Here is a 20,647-nt window from a genome sequence, read left to right as displayed (position 1 = left end):
GAAGCTCTCCAAACATATATGTGATGGTGAGTGACATCTGCAACAGTGATATGGTAGCTATATGGTAGGTGTAGTACATGTGCCTGTCCGCATGAACAGGTGTCAGCATCAACACAGCCACACTTTCTCAGGGACCCACACACATTGACATGCTTGGCAGGGTCAGGAATATAACTCCTGACTAGTTAATTTGCCACAATAAAGTACTGTGCAGGTATCACATGCATGACAGGGGTTACCCAGAGGTTATATGGGAAAAGAGTATGTGGAGGTGTCTGACATCAGACTGCATGCTTCAGTATGCCAGTGGGGGTTGTAGTGAGTGTGAATGTGGTCATAAGCATCATACACCACACACACAGACACAGGGTGCCAGTACTGACATGGATGGGTGCATTGCTTCACACGTGTGTAGTGGTCGACTGTGCCAGATGGCTATACAAGGCTAGGTGATAGGTATACCTTTTCATCAGGCCACATGGCAATGGTCTGTAGTGTGGCTCAGGGACATAGTGTCTGGATTGGCCCACACAGGTGGGTATTGTATTCACCATCCAGTCACCTGGGTAACTATTGTATGTGGCCATTGCTGAGCATTGCTTGCCATGTATGTGTTCTTTAGTCCATTATATGGATGGTGTCAGGGATATGCACATGTCCCACATGCATGTACAGTGACATGTGGAACTGTACCTGGGGTGTCTGGCCCATGTTGTGTACACAGATTGTTATCATCAGATGTGCCAGTCCTGGCCTCATGGGGTGGGAACTGGTGATGGACAGCAGGTTGACCCTGCACCAACATTGATAGCATGATACAGGTATTCCCTGGTGTCAGTGGCATCTGTCCATACAGAGTATGTGTTCAAGGCATGGTATGTCCTTTGAGGGTCACATTTGATGGCACCACAGGTGTTGCAGGTGTCCAGTGGGGAACAGAGTGAAGGTGCACTGTCTGCATGCACATGCCTATTGGACTGATGGACAGAGTGCCATGCCCTCTGTAGTCCACTGCAATCACACCATGGTTACTATCTGTGGGCAATTTGCAGGGTACTACCAACATATCAGTTGTTGCCTAGGCAAGTGTGTTTGTGTATGAGACATGGGTTGCGAGTGTTCTCTGGGTAATACAAGGGTTGCTAACTTTGTTCGCCTGGCCTTGATGTCACATGTAGGGGTATGGATCTGCACCCCACCCTCTCGGCTATTTCACATCTGTTATCTCTGTAAGGTGGACATTGTGACATATACTAGGACCACCATATAAGAAATTTGCAAAACCCACTCCACAATGACTCCAGGTGTTACACATTCACAGCCACCTCCACACAGGATACGAATGACAAACACAGACACACACACACACACACACACACACACACACACACACACACACACACACACACACACACACACACACACACACCTGCCATGTCTGGGATTAGAACTCCTGCCTTACTAGTTTATTACACTACAGCACTGCACAGTTATAGGACGTGCCACAGAGATTACTGGAGTACTCCTTCCCCAAAGGTGTATTTCACAGTGAATGACATCAGTAGGCTTGCCAAAGTAGGGCATTTGAATTGTAGTGCATGTGACTAGCCTTGAAAACATTGTTCCCTACACAAACAAGGTAACACACACACAAACATCCACAATTGCCATGTGAGGGACTAGAACCCCTACCAAGGTTCTATATCACACTGCAGTATTACGCTGTTATGGGCCATGCCACGGACATTACTGGGCTCCACCTTTCCCAAAGTTGTATTTCAAAGTGAATGACATCAGCAGCATTGCCAAAGTAGGACATTTGATCTGTAATGAGTGTGGCTAGCCAAAAAAGCATTGCTCCCTCCACAGACAGAGACACACACATACACAGTTGCCATGTCTGGGATTAGAACTCCTACTTAACTAGTGTATCACACAACAGCAGTACGCAGTTGTAGGACCTGCCACAGAGATTATTGGGCTTCACCTTTCCAAAAGGTGTATTTCACAGTGAATGACATCAGCAGTCTTGCCAAAGTAGGGCATTTGAATTGTAATGAGCATGACTAGCCTAAAAAGCATTGCTCCCTACACAGACATGCACACACACACGCACACACACGCACACACATGCACACACACACACACACACACACACACACGCACACACACGCACACACACACACACACACACACACACACACACACACACACACACACACACACACACACACACACACACACAAAAACATACATGCAGTTGCCATGTCTGGGATTAGACCTCCTTCCGAACTAGTTTATCACACTACAGCATTATGCAGTTTTAGGACTCACCACAGAGATTACTGGGCTACTCCATTCCTAATGGTGTATTTCAAAGTGGATGACCTCAGCAGGCTTGTCATAGTAGGGCTATGGGGAGGGCAGTGTATGTGCAAGGGCCATAACCCATTCATCTAGAGGTTGACACACCACATGCGGGCACACGCAGGGATATATTCCGCAGGTATGTGTATACAGCTTCTAGATGACTACTGCCTTGTACAGTCATGTTGCACAGCTAGCACTTGCACCACATAGTCTGTAATGCTGATGGATACTGATGGCTAATGTCTACAGTGAGTGACGTTTACACATCATGTGGTTGTAGCCATTAGGCTGTGTGCTGGGTGTGACAGGCCTCATGATGGATGGCTCTTTGTCACAGTCACTCCTCTTCCACACATCTATGTATGCCTACATTTGGCTTATTATAGTGTGTTGTCTTTGGATATATGTCAGTATTCCTATCCACTGTGTGTGCAAAGCATGACTGGTGCATACTGAGGAGTGTATGCACTAACATTTGCAACTGTCAGATATGTATGGTCCACTGTTGTTTGCAGACATGGGCTTCATTTGTTGAAGTGTGTGAGCATGCCCAGTATGACCTTTCAGTATGTTGTTGTCTGACATTGCCTTCATTCCTCTAATTGTGTGAGCATGCCCATTATGCCCTTCTGTATTGAATGTGTGGATCCATTCCAGGTAGTTTGTAGTCCAGTGCAGACCATTGTGTTGTACACCTACAGGTAGCAAACTGTTTCTGCAGGGTATCCGTAGATAATTTGGTAATATGGGGTCAGACTGTGCAGGGAATAGAGTGTACTGTAGGTGATTGTGTCTGTGCTGCTTCTGCTAAATGGTACTGCTGTTAGCAGAGATATTCAAGCATGTGTACTGTTATACACTGTGATGTGTTATGTTGTCATGTACTGTCAGGTGGACATTCTTGCTCACAGTGATGTTCTGGGAGACAAGGATGACTGCAGCTGTGTCCAGTACTGTCAGCAGACACCTACATATTCATGGTAAGTTATGCCATTCTGGCAAGGGAGCTGCAGACACTTGCTGCTGGGTGTGTGTATCCGGTTCAGCATCTTGGTACAGTGCTGGCAGAGGATCCCATACTTATACATCCATTGACATGACAGTATGGCCTTATCTTGCTGTCACAATACCTCACAGCTGTACAGATTCACACAGGTTACCCAGAAGCAGGGGCCATGAGTCAGGATATTACCCCTATTGTGGTGTACGGGCAGACATGTAGCCACCCATTTGTGTGTTTGCAGCCAGGGATAGTGTGTGCACATGGCTGTGTGTCGGACCTTGCATATTCCATGTTGCCCATGCTCCCACCACCCTCTATTATTCTATCCTGTTACATACATTATGCATACATTCTCTGATACTTTACATAAGGTTATCACCTCATCAAAGCTGTTTTTTGGTGTTGGTCCACAGTTCATGCAGTGGGACATGGTAGACATGTTACTGTGGTTTGTCCACATGGCCTTGCATATGGCTAATGTGGAGTGTGTTATGTTGTTATTTGGGTGTCTATGACATGACATACATTGGCAGTAGGTGTGAGTCTCAGGCCTTTGGTAGAGACCTGTAGGCCATTTGGTGCAGATGCAGGCCAGCTGTGGCAGGGCATTGCATTCTGTCAGTTCTACAGCCTCAAACCACCATACAATATATTCCCCTGGGGTGGCAGGGTAGGTATGTTAGGTGTTCATGCAAATAATTTCTATCAGTCTTGATCAGGTGGTGTGGATGCTGGCAGGGTGCTACCTATGACTAGGGACACACCTGCATGGGACACCTGCACTGCATGCTGCATTCTTTCGTTATTGCTATATACAAGTGGAGTCATATTGTTCTCATTCCCACAGCTGGAATACGACCAGAGAGGTACCTGTGGCTGGTGTTTGGGTGAGCTGGGTGCATGTGTGCTATGGACACTACTTGCATCTGATGCACATATATGGGTGGGGCATTCCAGTTCTGCTGGCATGTGTGGGTACATCAGCTGTTTCCCAATACATCAGTCCTACCACCTTTGTGATCTGCAAGTGTCTGGGCAGATGACACCGGTATCCCCTATTACAGACCCAGATAATGTGATGCATACCTGTATGTACAATTCCAAGGGTGTGTCCATTTCACAGTTACACATTATATACTGTGTGCCTGGGGTACATTCCCCTGTGTACCGCTTGTATATCTAGCTCAACAGCCATGCCATGTCAATCTTTCAGATGGTGACACATATTATCACCATACATTTACAATGGCTTACTGCTAGCATGTGTTATACTGGTGGGAATTGTCTTTGGCACTGCAGTTGTGAGGACTTGGCCCTGTCATCAGCAGTAGTGGGCAATGTCCACCAGGTTATACCTCGGCATGTATACATACTGACCACTCATACAATATGATACACACACCAATCTACCACACACATACCTGCATATTGTGCAAATGCTACACTCTATCCTGCTACCTTGGCCATCTCTGGGCATCTGTGCTCCACTGATATTATACCTACACATACATGTTACTACATTTCTACACAGGACTGGGGACACACACCTGACTGTTACAACGTGTGTGCATCGGATTGGGGGGCACACCAGCCCGGTACTAAATTTCTACATAGGATTGGGGGGGTACACCTGACTGTTACTACATGTATAAGTAGTGTTGAGGGGGGCACACCTGAATGTTACTACATGTCTACATGGGATTGGTTGGGGCACACCTGACTGTTCCTACTGTCTACATAGGATATGGGGGGCACACCTGACTGTTTCTACATTGCTACACAAGATTTGGGGGGGCATACCTGACACTTGTACACATTTGCTATGACTGTAGTGGTACATTAGGTACTCCATTTAATTATGATTTCTAACCTATCACGTTGACTAGAGGCATGTCAATGTACTACAGGTCCTACGTTTCATTGACCTGCGTATTAGTTTCTGACTTCCTATCTTTCAGAACTAACACCCCACTGCCTGACCTGATGTAGTCTGTCTGTGTAGGCCTGAGGGGAGGTTACCCATAGGCATCATTCAGTGGACTTAGCACAGCCTTTGTTTGTGTTTGCGTACACCTGTCCTGCTTGCTGTGACTGTTGTTGGGTATGTGAACCTCCCTGACTGGCATGTGTGTATCATACGGACACACATGTGGTGCAGCACATTTCCTGCAGTGGGTTTTGTTTCTATGTGTAGTACTGGCTACTATGGTGACACCCGTATTTGTCACAGATCTTATAGGTTTATAGGTTCATAGGTTGATACTAGGCTACCGGCGCTAGGGCCTGTACAAGCCTAGCCAAACAAATCCCAGGATATTTCTTCCCACAATATTTACTTCCCTGGACACTTGTCTAACAGGGTGACTGACGTGATCCCCGGGGTGAATTTCCTATCTACCATCCAATCGTCAAGGTACCTTTTGAAGACAGCCAAGGAGGCACTCTGCTTGACATGTATAGGCAGTCTATTCCAAAGTATCGGGAGTCTCTGGGTCAAGAACCTATCCCCCCAGCATGTTTTGTTCATTGTAATGAAAAGGTTTAGATCCTTGGAGTGTGTGGCTCTGAGGGATAGGGATTTCTTTAAGAGGAGCATGTCCAACAGCTCAAGGTTTGACATGGCCTTGTATGTTAAGCAGAGATCACCTCTGAGTAGACGATATGCCACAGAGTATAGCTGGAGTTTTTTTAGATGGCAGCATAGGGCATCTGCTTTAGGCCTGTGATTCTTTTAGTGAGGTATTTCTGCGGCTTTTCCAGCTGTTGCAGATGTCTTGTGAGGTTCATACCAAATGGGGTGCTGTACTCTATAATGGGTCTAATGAGGGATGAGTACAGTGGGACAATGGCCTCCTTTTTTCTGGATGAAAAGCCCTTAGTGATGAGGTGTGTCACATAGAAGGATTTCCTGACTGTTGTGGTGATGTGGTTATCGAAGGTGAGACCACTGTCCACCTGTGTCCCTAAGTCTCTCATCACACTTTTGGCGTTTAGTGTACTGCCACCTATGTGGTAATTCATGGGTAAATGTTTTTTCCTGAAGGAGATAACTATACATTTCTTGGCATTAAGCTTGAGCCCATGGCTCTGGCACCAAGCATTTGTTTCTGTAAGGCCCGTTTGTAGAATATCCACATCATTTGGGGATTCAATGATGGCTCCCAGTTTGCAGTCATCTGCGAACTTTGTTAGCCAGAGTCCCTTAGTGTTGGCCTGTACTTCAGAGAAGTAGATGCCAAACAAGAGTGGCCCCTGGACTGAACCCTGAGGTACTCCACTTGTCACTTGTCTGGAGCTGAATTTAGAGTCGGCTCCTTTTACAGTCTGGGTTCTGTCAGTAAGCCAGTTGGCAACCCATCAAGTGATGTAGGGATTTATGCCCAGCTTAGTAAGTTTATCTATGATTCCAGAGTGGGGGATAGTGTCGAAGGCCTTGGCTGCCACTATAGGTGTCTACTATCTGCTGGCATCACATTCAGCCACCCGATTGCCTTGCATGCTCACATCCATACCATAGATATAGGTAACAACACATACTACTACATTCAGCAATTGGTAGGTTGAGTGACTTACCTTGTGGGTGTGCCAGTATTGAGGGTGGTGCTGAAGGGCTGCCTATATTGGATACACATAGTACACTCCTTACACATGGTTGAGCACAGCTAGTGTCATGTTTGGCATCCCTTTTACTGTATGTGCGAGTCAGAGGGAGAGGTGTCATTCCCTGGGTCTCTCCTGTGTCAGTGTATGTGCTATGTATCGCCTCTTTGCCATGGCCAGGGCATACTGGGCACATCTCCTTCTGCCTACTGGGGCAGGCTCAGGTTGTTCCTCCTATGAGTCACTCTGTGCCTGTGCAGGCCTTGGCAATGGTGGGGGAATGTGTGGCTCTGCCCCATGCTGTTCCTGCTGCAGCTGTTTCCGCAGCATCATATTGTGTAGCATGGCACATATGATGACAATTTAGGTACATGTAGCTGTTGAGTACTGCAAGGCTCCACTGGATGTGTCCAGGCACTGGAACCATGACTTGAGCATCCCAAACACACGCTCTATTATAATTCTGGTCTCTGCCTCATTATCGAGTTCTTGTTCGGGTCTGTGTACATTTCTGATGGGTGTCATCAGCCATGGTTCCAGTGCATAACCTGCATCCCCCACTAGGTGACAGTAAGGGATGTCCCCATTGGCAAATCTCTGGTACAGCTGCGTCAGATGCCAGATGTGGGAATCGTGATAGTTCCAGGGCAGCCAGCACACACATTCATTATTATGCCCTGGACATCACACACAACCTGGCAGCTGATGGAGGGAAAGCCCTTGCCATTGATGTAGACCCTACCCCACTCACCGGGTGGTGCTTTGATGCGTATGTGCATGCAGTCTATAGCACCCACTACCTCAGGGTATTCTGCTATTTGGTGGAACAGATGCATATTGTTGGCCAACACCTCACGGGTGTTGGGGAAATATACATGCTCACCGGCATGCACTGATATGGCATCCAAAAACTGGTGGAGTACCCTGGATGCTTATGCCTGTTATTTCCCCATCATATCCCCTGTTGGCCTTTGGAAGGTACCTGTAACTAGAATTCTTAGGCCTACACATACCTTGGTATCCACTGTGATGGGTTCCCCTCTGTTAGTTCTGTGTGTCAGGTGTGGCCGGCACAGCTGAATAATGTGCTGTAGGACGTCCCTGTCCACCCTATAGCGCTCCACTATCTCCAGCTCATGTAGCCCTTGGTAGGTTACCCTGGGTCTGTACACTCATCTCCGTCTCCTCACTGTGGGTTGGTCGACAGCATTCACATCTGCACCACCCTCAGCCTCTTCCACATGTTGTTGTATGATAGTTATTGCAGCCCCTATCATTTTGTTGATTTGTTTGTTAAGAGTTCCCCACTTGTATACACCAGTGGTGTAGAGTATGGGAAAAAAGCAGAAGGAAAGGTGTTTATATAGTTTATAGTAGTGGTCTGGGCTGGGCTGGTCTGCTGCCTGTGGAATTGGCTGATTCTGATACATTTCACCTGCCAGGTATGCTAGTTCTCCTTAATTACCTTCCTACTGCTGTTTTCCCTTCCCATTGCCTTCCTGTTTAAGCCCGGGAGCATGTCGTGCAAACACAGTGCTCAAATGTGCACAGAGCTGCTATTTCCTGGTTTACTTTTTTTTTTTCGTTTAAAACCTGGTGCGTGGCACACACACCCGCTTAGGCAATGTACAGAGTGCTAGGCACCCTCAGACACACCCCCTTGCTTAGCTCTGCTAAGCTAAGAGCAAACCCGAGCCACAGGGCTCCAATCCACTTACAGTATGCCTGACACCCCCCATATAATATCAGCTAACTCCTAGGCTTGCACCAAGCTATTCCTGCTCTTACACTGTTGGGTGCTGACTAGCACGGGATATCTGGCATTCAGTATCATTCCCCTCATTAGCATAGGATTGCCTGCTGATGCATAGTTACATGTCCCACACTGATCCTCCGCCCTTAGTAACCACTATTCACTGGCCATGTTGTCTTTTGCCTGCCATTGAGTATAATGGCAAAATAGTGATTTTGGTTAGAATACTTATTTTAGGTTTTTTTTTTTTATTTTCGGCCCGATCCTGTTTGTCCGCCGCTGCCCTATGCTTAAACAGCCAAGATCGGCTAAAAAAAATAAAAGTTGATTTTTTTATTTTTGCAAATGTTTTCCATGCCAATGGCCTTATAGTTGGCCGTTGGCATACTTTCTACATGATATCCACCCTTTATTTGCAGCTGTCATGGCTTCGTTTTGTAATTTGCAGAAATATACTCCATTACTGGTGGACTACATTTCTGCAGATTACACTAGTCCTGCACAGCCAGTTTCCACCTTCCTGGATCGCAAATACACCTAATTTGCATGGATTACTCCTGCAAATGGGGTAATTTGCATACAGGGGCTGAGTCCATGCAGGACTAATACAGGAGCACTCATGCACATCCCTGCAGGTTATTACTGGATTGCACGACAGACATATTGCCTGATGGAGCTCCTGCACTAGTCCTGCACACCGTGCAGAGCTTGCAGAATCTGGGGGTGAATGTAAAATGATTGTAAAAAAAGGAAAAACATTTAAAAATCTTTTTTTTTTTTTTTTTTTTGTAGGGGTAAGCCCCTCTTCACCCCCTCCACACCACCTGCAAATTATATTTACCAACTCTGAGGTCATACAACAGTGACGCAAGGGCAAATTCCCTTACCATGCTTCACCATGATCCCAATATTAAGCACTGGTGGCAAAAATTCCATTCAATGCACTGTTCACTCATATGAGCATTTGCTGTTCAATGCAGCCTGAAAAAAGTTTATCTCACCTGAGTGTTCAATGTTTCAGAGATAGATATAGATATCTCTCTCTCGCTATATATATATATATATATATATATATATATATATATATATATATATATACACATACACACAGTAATGGTCAATATATCCCATAGTGTGAAACAAAACAAACTAGCAAAAACACTGTTATTGGCAGAGATAAAGCACTTTTGTCTTTATGAGGAAGACTTACCGGGGGATTCAATAAAGCCAACACGGTAATTTTCCACCACATGCACTTTTGCATTACCATTGCTGTGCATTGGTGTGTGATGCACACCATTATGCAATAATGCTTTAAAGAAAAGAAATGGGGAAGATAAGATAGTAGTGAAATGGGGAGCAAGCAGGGGGAAGAACAAATGGAAAGCAATACAGGAATGTGCAGAGGGGAGGTAGGAAACAACCATAGCTATCCAGTTCTTCAACAGTAAAACTGGTAATATATGCAGAATATTAGCTGAATTTAAACTGTAACCTCTAGAGAGAGGGGTGACCACAACGTAATCCTGTTCTTATTTTGCTTGTCATTAAACACAGCTATTTTGTTCACCAAAGACTGTTTTTTTTTCACCTGCTTTTGTACTTGTCTTTGCACCCCTAACATGTCCCCTGTTGATCTTTGAAAGGTACCTGTACCTAAGGTTCTAAGGGCTACACAGACCTTAGTTTCCACTGGGATGGGTTCCCCTCAGTTGGCTCTGGTTCTGAGTTGAGGGCGGCAGAGGTCGCAGAGTTCCTGTAGTGTATCCCTGTCCACCCTGTAATGTTCTACAATTTTCATGTCATGGAGGTTGCGATAAATTAGTGTCCTTAAAACTCTTCTCCTTCTCAGCCTAGGCATATTGGCAGCAGCAGCAGCAGTAGCAGCATTGGCTTCAGCCTATAGCACATACAAACGGATTAAAGTAGCATCAGTCCCTAACATTCTGTCTGTGTAGACTTTCTGTGTCTGTACTCCAAATGTTTTGAAATCCACAGGAAAAAACAACACGGAGTCTACATGGTGGCTTTATAGCTTGTTGAATAGCTCCACCAGATTGGTTGATTAGCATATAGTTCAGCTGCTTATTCTGTAATTAGCATCTATGAAACACAGACAAAGACAGATGCAATTCATTAATAATCTACACCATTATAAAAAGGCATATGTGTAGCTAGCCAAACTGATGCTGACGAGAGTTGTATATGTTTGGAAGACTGCAAAAACACTTTTTCTTCTGGATATTTCTGTGCAGAGGAGTACTGAACTTCAGCAGGTATGCTCCCAGTTTATCACCCATATAATGCATATGCTGGAATGTATTTAAGAATAATGTGAAACAAAGGTTTTTGCACTTTTATCTGTATGCATTAGTTAGAAGGGTACTAATGGCATGGGCTTGTCTGTCAAACCATTTCAAAGATACACATGATTGACAATACATAAAAATGGAATGTTGTGTGATAAATATGTTCAAATGTTTCAAGGATATGTCCTTTGATAGCACTTTTAGCATTTCAAAGATGTTTTCCTAGCAAAATGGGTCATTTTCTTGTTCTTTTGTAGGTGGTGGGAGCAAAGATGAGTTATTGTTATGGCACACACAAGAATGGACTGCTCTTTGGGGGAGCAAAGGTGAGTTACTGTTATGGCACAAACAAGGATATGTTGTTCTTGTTTCTTTCCTTGTTTTGCATCTTGCCTGTTATTAGTATTAGTTTTATGTTTGTCCAGTGGATAATACTGACTGGCTACCTTTTCTGTTTTATCTGGATACAGTTATTTTGTAGTTATGTAATACTTATGTGTATTATACGGGTTTATATCACATAATCAAAACTCAGAACATCGAACGCGCAAATGCATGGATTTTCACATAATTGAAGTGCCTGAATTTATGTCACAATACAGTGAAGATCCGGAATTTTGCTCTTTCCTTACTGTAGTGTGACCTCAGAGTAGGAATATATCTTTAGTGGGGGGTGCAGCCCCCCACAATACAGTATCCGATTATGTGACAATTCGTGCATTTCCATGTTCGATGTTCTGAGTTTCGATTATGTGATACAAACCAGCATTATACTTCTGTTATCTTTTAGAACACCTACAAGTATGTCACTCAGGTGTGTCCATCTATGGAAACACCCCCCCCTTCAGCAATGATGAAAATTAAGTTATCATAGATTGGTTTTGGCAACATGGTGCTTTTCTCCTGGAAAGGGGATGAGGAGAAATGTCACAGAGGTTGTTGATATGGCAGCAGATTGTGCAGGATGTGAATGCTGTGAGTGGCCATTGTAGAAGATATGGACAGGTGTGCCACAGGAAACACTGACATGATCACGTATGCAAAGAGATGAGCAGACGTACAGTGGATTCACAACTTTCTTAGTTTTGGATGCTATGTTCTTGCTTATGAGGTGTGCAATGTAAAAGGCCTACTTTACCACTGTTGACACATGATGATCAAAGTTGAAGTTGTTATCAGCCTGCATTCCCAAATCTCCCACCATTTGGTTGGAACTTAGGGGTATTATTAGTAGTGTAATTTGCTGGGACCTTTGCTGAATGGGATAATAGTGCAATTTTTTGGGTTAGGTTTAAGTCTGTGGATTTGGAAACCATCATTTATGTATGTCTGTCCATTTTGTAGTATGTTGACATCATTTGGGGATTCAATGATTGCACACAGTTTGCAGTTGTCAGTAAATTTGGTAAGCCACAGGCATTCTATTATTTCCTGAATTTCTGAGAAATAGATTCCAAACATTAGGAGGCCCAGCGCAGACTCTTGTGGAACACCACTGGTAACAAGTCTACTGGTATTGGTGCAATCCCCAGCTATGACTGTATGCATTCTGTTGGTGAGACAGTTGGCTACCCATCTAATGACATAGGGGTTAATCCTCCGCTGGGTGATTTTCTCAATGATTCCTAAGTGGGGGATTGTGTCAAATCCCTTGGCCAAGTTGAGATAGTCAGTATGTACTGATTTTCCTTCATCCAGGGCTTTGATGGCACTCTTGAATAATTCCACTAGATTTCATAGGCATGATCATCGTGCCTCTTTACTCATCCCTCATCAGGCCCATAATTGAGTACAATGCCCCTTTTGGGATGTACCTTACCAGACACCTGCAGCAACTGGAAAGACCCCAAAAGTACCTCACCAAGAGGATCAAAGGGCTCAAACAGATGCCATATGCTGCCCGGTTAAAGAAACTCCAGCTCTACTCAGTGGCATACCGCCTGCTCAGAGGCGATCTGTGCCTGACGTATAAAGCCATGTCCAACCCGGAATTAATGGACATGCTGCACCTCAGAAAATCCAAATCCCATCGAGCTATGTGCTCGAGAGACTTGAACCTCAGCACTGAAATAAATAGGACATGCTGGAGGGACAGATTCATAACCCAGAGGCTCCCTTCACTCTGGAATAAAATCCCAGTCCAGGTTAAGCAGAGTCCCTCATTGACTCTCTTGAAGAGGAATCTTGATGAGTGGATGGGAGATCGTAGATTTACCCCGGGTATCACTTCTGTGTCACTGTTAGACAGAGGCACAGTATACTAACCTCGAAAAAGGGCATAGAAAAATTAATTTAAAATGGGTGGTGAAAGCCAAACACACTCTGGCTAGGCTTATAAATGCCTAGGGCAGATAGCCTAGTATGAACCTATGAACCTATGATCTGCACTTAACAAAGCCAAACTGTGCTGGGCCCAGAGTCTGAAGGTCACCAATGTCCTTGTTGATAAGGTCCAAGATGATTCTCTCCATGGCATTTCAGATGAGGCTGACCAGGCTATTGTGTCTATAGTTCCCTGGGTTGGTTTTGGGACCCCCTCTGTGCAAGGAGATTACAGTTGCTGTTTTTCTCTCTGCCAGGACAAAGCCACTACTTAAGACTATGGTTAAAGAGAGTACCCTTTGGTTATACTGACTCTTACCTTACGCCATTTAGTAAGCAGCCTGTAATGTTATCTGGTCCATTAGAGGATGCGTTTTTGGCCTTGGCCAGTGCAGATATGACCTGTTCTTTGCAGATAATAGGCAGAGAACTGGTGATAGGTTTGAGTTGGGGTATGACTGGTGGAGACAGGGGTGTGAATTTTTTGCCAAACCTGTCTGCTAACAGGTTGATGATGTCCTCAGGTTCAGTATGAGTAGTACCGTCCAATATGAACTTGGTGCAAAGCTAGGCCTTCCCTTTTACATTACAGACATAGCTGAAGAATGTCTTGTGATTATCCTTAGCTATGAATGCTAATTTAGTTTCATAATTAGCTTTAGAGAACTTTACAAGATGCCTAATTTGCTTTTTCAAGCTATGGAGGGTGTTCTTCTGCTGAGACTGCTCCTTCTATTTTCTAGATATCAGTTTCTTTTTCTTGTTGTATAATCTATTTATGCTAGATGTCAACCAGTGAGGCTTGTTTTTTCATGAGAAAGTTTTGATCCATTCTGGTACAGCTACATCTATACACTTGTAAAGGTGTTTATACAGGGCATTTGTGTACACCTCCATATAGGAGTCTTTACTGTCAGTGGTGGCAGGAGGCTTGAAACTATCACTTAGGATGCTATAGTTTGCTTTGGAGAAACATTTTAACCTTTTAGATCCTGGGAGGGAGGGTCAGGTGTGATTGTTATACTGAATGTGGCTGATTTATGGTCAGACCTTACCAGGGAGGGTCTCACACATGGGGTGGTGCAGCGATCTCCAATGTTGGTGAGTACTAAGTCAAGGACATTTGAGCCCCTTGTGGGGGAACTGTTCAAGAGCATGTGTGTTTATAAAGTTTAGAAACCTTAGGGTGAGTGTGTTCGAGCTCATATATGTATCCCAATTGATGGAAAGATAGTTAAAGTCACCCATGCCTAGGGCATCTGGCTGTATTATTAGTGACTCAAGTAAGTCCAGCAATGCACTGTGTGGTTTTCATAGTTCATTCTGATGGATCTGTACCCAATAATGATGTGTGGGGGGGTCTTTCCTACAGTTAGTTTGACTTGGAGTAACTCCAGGGAATCATACTGCTTAGCCAGTCTTGAGGTGTATTTGTCTTTTATGAAGAAGGATATAACTCCTCCTTTGGTACTTTCAGATTCATTTTGCGGCCTGAACATATGAAAAGCATTATAGTCTTTCATGACCAGAGTACTCTCTGTGGCCCTAAACCATGTCTCTGTGACTGCACAAACATTGACATCTTCCCAAGTAAGTAGTGCCCCCTTTGAGTGTTGTTCTGATTTAGATTCCTAGAGTTAAGCAGCATAATCTTGAGTTTGTCTTTTGAGGATATTTTATGTCATGAATTTTGTCTTTATAACATTGCCTAAAAAAGCCACTATGGGGTAAGCAAGTACCTTTGTCAGTAGCTGAAAGGCAAGAGGTGACAGATGAAGACCCTCCCTGGAAAAGCAGTGTGGTCTGTCAGTCATATCTTTCCAGGCTGAGAAATACTGGATCCCCTGGACTGACACTAGTAGCTAAGCCAAGTCGATAATGTTTTTGTTTGTAGTGAGGCATCATCGTGGGTAAAGGTAGAATGTTGCTTAGTGCTATGGACATACCTGTCTGGGACACATAATCTGAGAGCTCAGTCATACTGTATCTCTCTTCATATAGTCCATTGAGGTATGTCTCAAGTCATTTACTCCAACATGAAGTATGACAGAGATGTTAACTGTGTTTGCTGTTGAAAGACTTGAGGGCGTGCATGTCTTTTTGGATTCAGGCTCCTGACAGGCAGCCAACTGTGACTTTCTCCTTGTACAGCCAGGTGAGGGGGATATCTGTGTGTCTCACTATGGATTTGCCTATGAGCAACATATTAGTTTTCAGGTGTTTTGTCTTAAGGGGTTAATGGGTGACAAACTGATACATTTGTTTTTATGTGTAGTGTGTTCTGTTGGGACTGTAATGTGTGCAGAAGGTTTGCACTGTGAGGTCTCTACTATTTTGGTAAGCTTCTAATAACTACTTCTGAATATGTGGGGTTATGTGTTGTGCACTTGGTTTTTTGAGGAGGTGAAGTACGTGGGCTGACAACTTGTTTGATATCTGGCTTGTTATTACCTGAGAGAGAGAACATTTATTCTAGACTCATTGTATAGTTGCATCTCTCACATATTGTATTTGTAAATTTTAGGAGTACATGGTTGTCAGTATACATGATGCAACAGAAGCCTAGGTCTGTAAAAGCACAGGTACCCTTATTAAGCATATCTACATGGTTGCTGTTAGTAGAGCAATTTTGTGAGCAGCAACAACTGTGAGGGACATAGGTGCCACCCCAAAGGTGACTTTACAATCACCCAATCAGTAGTGAAGGTTGTGCTTGAACAGAGCTATTGAGGAGTACTTCTTCACATGCAGTGGGAGCCTATAACAGAAGACTGAGAGTTGCTGGCCAATATATCTGTCCCGTCTTGTATGTTCTATTTATGTCACAGGCTAGGTTGAAATCCCAGGCCCAAGTTATTCCCTTCTCATGTGATTTGCAGATGTCCAGAATTTTCAGTAGAGGAGGGTCTGAGACATCTCTCCAGGTCAGGCATAGGTCACCTCTCAGCAGCTTGCAGGATACTGAGTACAGTGACAGGTCTTTTAGTCTTTCCATGTATGTGATGTCTGGAGGGCCTGCATTCTCCCAGTCACAAACTTCTATTTTTTCTGCAATTGCTGCAGTTATCTGGTGAGGTACAGACGGAAAGGAGCCTTGCAGTCAATTACAGGTCCGATAAGGGTGGAGTACAACAGAGCTATGACCTCCCTGGTCTTGTATGTGATTTCTATATGTATGATTTGAGGAATGCTGAATGTGCATCTCACTACTATTGCTATGAACATGTTCTCACAAGTCTGACAACACTGTTTGAGCTGAGGGGACTGTTATATATACCATAATTAGCAGGGGTACTTCATTGCCAAAGGGGACAATAAGGCATTGTTTGCTGTAAGGTTCAGTCTGTGAGTTTGTGACCAATCATTTGTCTCTGTCAGCCCCTTCTGTAATATGTTACCATCATTGGGGGAATCTATATGACTGACCAATTAGCAGTCATCAGCAAACATGGTAAACCACAGGCCACCTACCACTGCCTGCTCTTTAGGGAAGTAGTTACAATAGAGATGAGGTCCCAGCACAGATCCTTGGGTATTCCATTGGTAAGTAGGTAGTGAGGGGTGCAGTCCCCAACTTTGAGATAGTGTTCTGTTGGTGAGCCAGTTGGCTATCCAGCTATTACTGCATGGCTTAATTCCAAGATGGGAAATTTTATCTATGAGACATGAATGGGGGATATTGTCAAAGACCTTGGATAACTGAACATAGGTGGTATGTCCTGCTATCTGTCATCCAGGTCTTCAGGGTCAATATCAAAGAAGTCCATGAGGTTCAATAGGTAAGATCTATCCATGACAAACACAACATGGGTCAACTCAAGTGTGTTGAAGGTCACCTATATTCCTGTGGATAAGGTCCATGCAGATGCATCCCTTCCCTAGCCTTGCAGATAAGGATTTTTAGGCTTATGGGTCAATAGTTGCATTTCTGCATGTTACCAGATTGATGTGCATTGCATATTACACAACATTTGATATTACTTCCAGTAGTGTAGGTGATATATGTGTGTGGAAAAAGTACTGAGACACAAGGGTTGCAGTGGTTGGGGAGGGGCAACACATGGCTGTATTGTAAATATGTGACAGAGTGTGAGATAGGGCCTTCATTTTTTAATGTTTCCACATGTAATGGCATGTCATACACAAGAAATGGACACTAAACAGCAGTAATACTTAATAATATGTAGTTTCCATTATGCAATAATTAGCAAAGTGTATACGCATGGGAGATATACCTGCTAATGCAAGCCACATTGCTAAAGTCTGGCAGTTAGTATTGACTCTATGAAATACACCTGCTACTTAACTTAACTGACTCTGTGGCAACATGTGTTAATGCACTGATACTTTTCTTTTTTGGGCCAGGTCATATGGTGTTCGACTCCTTCTCTCTCTGTTTTTTTTTAATATTTTTTTAATTTTTTTTTTTTAGATTTCTTTGTCACTGCACAATGCACTGCTTAGCACAAACAAGGGAAATGGAGGAAAATGAATGCCAGGTTTGGCGATGTTTATCTGGTTTGTGGGAAGCATGGCATTGGGAAAACTGGACAACTAGCCCACTCAGGAAGTAGACAGGACCCAGACAATCAAGAATTAAAACTGTATGCATTCAATTAATACTATAAGGCATCGAGCAAACCCGGTAAGATATGTTGCGCTTTGGTTAACAGCAAGACCTTAAGAATTAATAGTAAGACAGAGAATGTTATGTAACTAATCCTGTGGCAGCAGCTATAAGTGTTGGGCTGGAGTCCAAATGGTCTTGAGTTCCAGTACAGGGTGTGCAACCTTTGTTTTTTTGACTGTGGGTATACTGTGTACTATGTTCCTGTAAATATATTCCTGCTATCTAGACTGGCATGGTCTTCACATTTGAATAACATATATACATAAATGTCTGTACATCACATAACCTTGAAATGTCATTGCTTGCCACTGTCGCGCACCGCTTACCATTAAGCAAGCATATTGCTCTTCAGTGCACACCCCCGAGCACCATGTCTGTGTGATGGTAAACTCCCAGTAAATGAGATAACTGGAATCGGTGGTCTCCATTATTCTTGATCCATGGTAGAAATGACTGGCATTCATGGAGAAGATGTGAGGTTTAGGGTTCAGAGATGGGGTGTCCAGGAGTCCATGATTTTTGTTGGGCTCTTAGTGAAACACTGCAGTACCAGGTTGCAGCAGGGAGACTATTCTGGAACCCAGTATAAGTCAGAAGCTTGTGATAATTTGGCCTGGGCTGTAACCAGTGCCATCAGTATCCCCACACTGGCCACCAGTGTAGGGATCACTACACTGACCTCCGGAGTAGGAACCAGGGTATTCTCAATGCTTGGATTGAGGAATATAGGATGGAGGATATCCCACAGATGTGTAAGTATCAACCACAGAGAGTACTTGTAAGGCTTAAAAGCTGCATATAGGCAAGATTCGTATTTATAATGGTATTCTGTTCTGTTTTCTCCACAGTTGTCATGGAAAGGGATGCAATGTTAGGACCCATGCTGCTAGATTGGTGAGGATGAGGGAGGCATATAGTATGTATGCAGCAGAAGAGTAGTGTTATTGTAACATTAAAAGTTAAAGATAGCTTTTTGGTATTTTATACAGTTGTATCAAATTTAGCATGCATATCTCAACTGCAAAAGCAAGTATGCATGCACTAGTCTGTAGCAAAAAACAAAACTACAATATTAGACTTTAGTCAGGGGTGGTGGGTTCAAATATCACACATCCCAACTATACAATTCTTACATTATGTGTAACTTAAAGCTTTAAAGTAAAAGCTCTATATCTGTGGCATGTATGCCCCACTGTAAACTGTAATCTGTATAACTGGAATACGCATATGTGCAATACATGCACAGGTAAAGGAGTATTTGCTGCAGTCTGTAGTAAAGTGTGCATATGTTAGCAGCTGGTAGTCTTAAAAGTACTAGTTATCTGCTATGGGCTGGTAGTCTTAAGAGTAAATGTTAAGATAATAGAGTAATTTAATTATATTGTATGTTACATATGAAGGCACTAATCTTTTTTTTCCTCACCCCAAACCTTATCCCTCTCATTTTATTTTATTTTATTTTTGTTTTTGGTTGTTTTATATTGTTATGTGTTATCAAAATATGTCCATGTCATCCATGTGTACCAAATCATGAAATGCCCCATAGCACAGTGGGGAAGGCCTGCCTCACAGGATCTGCCTGCCCCCACTCCACTGGCCCAGCACCATTGCCCAGCATGTCTGGCAGCCAACCTGGCAGCACCACCTCTGCTGCCTGCACTACCTGTTCCCTCAGGTAGTTTTACACTAGAGGATAGTCCAGTGGCTCCTCTGGGAGCAGTGTCAGAAGTGGTGAGTTTATCACTCATGCTGAACTTCCAGAGATGGTGTGTAAGGTTGTGTGCTGCACTATTGGTGCATGCCTACACCAAATGGAGGGGCTGCTCTCCCTCATTTTGCATAGGACCAAGAGGAGAAAAAGCAGACGTTGAGCACTCCAGCCAGTGGTGAAGTAAGGTGACAGTGATGACAGTCCAAAAGGTGAGGACTCAGTTGTCACTGTCACCCCCAGTTTGATGACCATGAGTCCTGGATGCCCCCACCCTCACCCCATCCATAGTGTCCACTGACATCTTGTGTATATTACCATTCCTGTCTCTTGTATTGTTTGTCTTGGCTGTCTGCACTTGCTTCCTCACCTACAAAACATTCTAGACCCAGACATATCTACATCCTTTCCCCAACATTCCTCTCTGTCAAAAAATAAATAAATAAATAACAGGCACCTGTCCCACAAAAAATAAATAAATAATTAATTAAATGATCCCATACATAGCTCTTCATTTCACACAGATCTTCCTGACATACTTGATTCAGTCCAGTTGGCTATACAATATGATAGTGTTAGTGTTTTGGTCACCCCTCTTTCTGAAGGTGACAGTTTAAATTTAGTTAAAATTCTGCATATATTATCAGTTTTTACTGTTGAAGATATGGATGGCTATTGTTCATTTCTACCTATACTTCCTGAAGCACACTTGCAAGTACGGCAGATGCAACTGGCCAAAATCCAAACTCCAAGTCCCAAAAAGCATCCAGCACCAAGGTGTATAAAGCACTACTATAGTTTAATGTACATGTATAATTCCACCAAAATCATACCGGTTTCAGCATTCTAGCCTTCTTCAGTGATTAAACTTCAATCAAACAAGTACCACTAGTGTGTGTGTGTGTATATATATATATATATATATATATATATATATATATATATATATAAA

Source organism: Protopterus annectens, chromosome 2.part2, assembly GCF_019279795.1.
Source record: "Protopterus annectens isolate FY-2018-M chromosome 2.part2, PAN1.0, whole genome shotgun sequence".
Taxonomy (NCBI): Eukaryota; Metazoa; Chordata; order Ceratodontiformes; family Protopteridae; genus Protopterus; species Protopterus annectens.
Note: the sequence above shows the minus strand (reverse complement) of the source record.